Consider the following 4,286-nt stretch of genomic DNA (forward strand, 5'->3'; position numbering starts at 1 on the left):
GTGGCTTTGGAGAGAAAGGAGAGAGAAGGGAGAGTATTTTAATTACAAAGGTGTTTCCATGGCGGTGGGAATACGAGTGACCTGGGGTGACTGAAAGCAGGAGGTGGGTTAGAAAGCAGTGAATTTAATAACTGCTCATGCCCATGGAGCTGGGCTGTGCACACAGTAGTCATTCAGCCCAGCACTGGTGGTGCATGTGAGCGAAAGTATCAGAGAGTCTCTGACCCACTTAGGGAGGGAAAGGTGCTCAGTGCTGCTCAAGAAGGAAAGAGCCCGTCTACACAGGCGGGAACTCAGGAAGGGTGGGCTGACCTGGGGCTAAGTGTTGAAAGCCAGGCTGGATCACGGGCAGGAGGTCTTGGGGGGAGGGGAAGGGAAATGGAAAAGAGGAAAGACAGACAGGAGACACATTCTGATAATGAAAATAAAGCAGCCTGTAGTTCTGACAAGAGCCAGAGATGGTAAAAGGGGAGTGAGGGAGGAGGAGGGAGAGAGGAGGAGGATGAGGATGAGGAGGAGGAGAGAGAGAGAGAGAGAGAAACTGAGACACACAGAGGGAGACAGAGAGAGAGACAGAGAAACACAGAGAGAGACAGAGAGACAGACAGAGAGAGAGAGAGACAGACAGACAGACAGACAGACAGACAGACAGAGAGAGAGAGAGAGAGGGAAATAAAAGAAGAGCCTTCTGTGGCTGAGCCTAGTGAGTTATGGGTGATTTAAAGAGAAGGACACTGGGAGAGGGGTGCTACATTGAGATTGGATGACTAGATGAAGACTTTGCTTTTGTCACTTTGTGGGTCCAAAGTAAAGGTGAGGGGTTGAAGTGAAAGTGTCCCTCAGGAAGTGGCTAGGAGGAGGATCTGCAGGGTGACCCTTCATCTCTAGTGGAAGGACTGCAGTGCGTAGCAGAAGTTCACAGACAGAAGCCATGGAAAGTGTAGAACAAGAGTTGAGAGGGTCCAGGCCGAGTCATGGCCCTTGGTGGTGGAAAGGTGGCTGATGAGACTGCACTGAGATCATCCAAGGGCTGGGGAGGAGAAAAGACCAGTCCTGGGATACCCTTGCATTAGAGTTTGAGTCAGAAGGAGGGACATGCCAAGAGCTGCTGGTGAGGAAACACCAGTTTTAGTTGAGACTGGAATGAAACAGGAGCAAAAGTGTGATTTGTATTATAGTGGATTCCCTTTCTAGCAATACATCAAAACTAAAAACATTGTTACTTGGCTTTAATCTTTCAATGTCTGTTTTGCAGAACTTCTCACAGCCCAGGGATTGTCTACCAGTGAAGTGACCCACAGATCATAAGTCACCATCATTTTGACTTCTCAGGTTACAGTGACCAATGTATCATTCACATCTTGATTTAAAACAAACAAACAAACAAACAAACAAACAAACAAACAAACAAAAAACTGAGGAACTCCGCTAGTCTCTAAAGCCTGGGTTACAAATATTCATGACCAAGAGCTCTGCATCCTGGGACCAGTTCTGTCCACTAGAGCGCAGACAACAAAGCAAATACAAGTGCGCCTGCCACCTACTGTCAGGTCAGCCCCTAAGAGACAGGATCACTCTAGAGCCAGAGAAGTGTTTTCCACTCTTGCACTTGAACACACGGTAACCAGCACATTAAGTCAAGAGTCAAGTCCTGGCACTTAGTGCTAAAGGGTTTCTTTAAAAAAAAAAAAAGAAAAGAAATGTTTCTTAAAGGGATATAGGGAGGTGACATCATTTCTAACATCACCAACGGTGTGAACCGAGAGCCTGGTCCTGCTGGACCGGCGGGGGTCCCTCTGTCCCTTCCTCCCCCGCAGCTGTGTGACCACTGAGCACTCCAGGGTCTACATAGTCCTGGGATCCCTCGGACCTGAAGGTCCAGAGCAGGTCCTGCTGCCCCACCCATGGGCAGACACCCCCAGGAGAATATTCACCCCCCAACCTCCTGTCACCCCCCAGGAAAGCCTTCATTCAGCTGAGAACCCCACTCTGCAGGGACCTCCAACAGCCCAGCTACATTAGTTACCCCGAAGGGTGCTCAGAACGTCTCCAATCCGCTGTCCAGCCTGCTGCGCCTACAACTCCCCAAAGATTCCCAGCAGAATTCCCAGGGGCAGTTTTCAGCCGTCTGGGTCCCGGGTCCCGTCCACCCCCGTGCTTGCTCGCTTACCAAAGCTCTGCTTGTTCGCTCTCTTCTGAGTAGGGATTCCTCTCTGGACTTAGACTTTCTTCACCTGTAGCCACACAGGGCGGGGTCAGGTAACCGCAGATCACACCGCTGGCCACACCCCGAGCCCATCCTGCCCCACCTTTCCTGTCTTCACATTCGCATTCCCACCCCACCTGCACCTGCCTCATACCCACACCAGGCCAGGCAGCCACTCCATAGACCCTTGACTCTCATGTGGGCAGTGCAGGGCACAGGACCATGGTGGCCGCTGTCTCCTAACAGCCTAAGGGCAGGCTCTGGGAAGTCCAGCCCCGGAGGCTCCTGTCTTGTGACACTGAGAGGAGGTGTGGGCACATGGCTCTGGTGACTGCTGTCCCCTGAAAGCAGAGGGGTGACCAGGGGATGAACAATCGGGCCCAGATGACGCCTGTCCCTGTGGCCCGGGCTCTCTGGAGCTCCAGACTGGGAGGAGGATACAGTCGGCCAGTGGGGCGGCCCCCTTACCCTGACACTCCTGGTGGCAAGGATCCCCAGGTGAAGCAGGTGAGGTGGCCCCAATCGCTGGGCGCTCTCCTTTAGCCCCAGGGACTATAAATAGCGCTGACAGCCTGGCTCACGTCAAAGACACTAGCAGGGCCACAGTCAGGGGACGTCTTATGCTTTTAAGAACTTGTTCACATTGCACTTGAGACTTGGCCCCACTGAGGAGACTGGAGGGTCTCCAGAGGTCCCCCATTCCCATTGGTCATGGTGACTGTGCAAGAGTGCAGCCTGACCACCTAGTGGTGGGGTAGAGGTTTAGGGTCTGTCTCCTTTCCTCCTCAGGGCTGACTGACATCTCTGCATTTCACAAGGAACCTGGGACACAGACAACCAACAAGGAAGGACCCGTCTCCTCCTGTGACTTTCCGACTCCTCTAGAACCCTCTGCATTGTGGTCACTCCCCAGGGTCCAGCACCAGCCTGGCCCACACAGGGACTTTCAGAGATATCAGAGGACTGAGCTCCGCTGGCCCCTCTAACACCTGGAAATGAGCTCAGAACTCCCTTAGTGAGGGCGGATTCACTGCAGGAATGGGGCAGACCTGGAGTCTCTGGTCTTTTCAAATCCCCAGGGAGCATCTTCCAGTGGGCCTCCTGCACTAGGGCTGCGAGCTGTTCTGATTAGCAGCCCCCTGCCATGGAGAACTTACCTGTTCAGGAGTGCCAAGGAGAAAGAACACAGCATCCACAGGCGCATCTGAGAGCTCTTCCCCTTGGAACTCGAGGTGTATGTGTGTAGGAGGGTAGTTTTCTAGACTCTGTTTCCTTAAGTTGAGAAATATATTCTAGAAGGTCTTCAGATACACTCACTATTCTCTCTGAGAAGCACAAGGCTAGGTTTTATTTGTTTTTTCTTCATAACAAAAGAACAAAAAGTTCATAATATTTACAGTCTCCTTACAGCTATTATTGGGATTCCAGAGGGGACTATGGAATTGCAATTACTTTAAACTTTTCATTAAAATATGGAGTTAAAATGATTGGTGTTGGGAAGCAAATGTAGACATGCAGAGTAAAAGGAGGAAGGCCCATTTGTCGGCCCTGCTTGGAAGTCTCAGTCTGAGCACCTGGTGTGTACCCTCCAGTTTTAGTTCTCTACCATGACAGAGTGCCTCTTGGGGGTCTTCAGGAGCAAAAGCAAAATCATGAAAATGGCAGGCCTCTTCCAGGAAAAGACCACAGACTAGTGGTTAGTTCGGCCTCTTCCGTTTCTTTGAGAAGCTGAATAACCCATCAAGGACTCTTTCTACCACTTGGTAACATGACTGGGTGACAGACAGGTTTCTCAGAGCCCAGGATCCAGACTAGAAGCTGCAGGGACAGGGAAGTCGCTCGCTGCTGCCACCTGCTGTCAGCAAGGGTCACTGCAGGGCGCTGCCTCCTCCAGTCCCCTGGGTCCACTCAGCCATGGGGGGCCCAGCCAGCACCAGCCTCCTCAGGACAGTCCTGCCCCTGCACAGGCACATCCACCCTCCATAAAGCCTGACCGCTCCCCTGGCTCTGCAGTTTGTATTTCCAGTTTGTGGGTATCGAGCCATTGTTGCTTTGTTCGGGTAACCAGAAAAATAAATGA

The sequence above is a fragment of the Hipposideros armiger genome, unplaced genomic scaffold (assembly GCF_001890085.2).
Source record: "Hipposideros armiger isolate ML-2016 unplaced genomic scaffold, ASM189008v1 scaffold_178, whole genome shotgun sequence".
Lineage (NCBI taxonomy): Eukaryota > Metazoa > Chordata > Mammalia > Chiroptera > Hipposideridae > Hipposideros > Hipposideros armiger.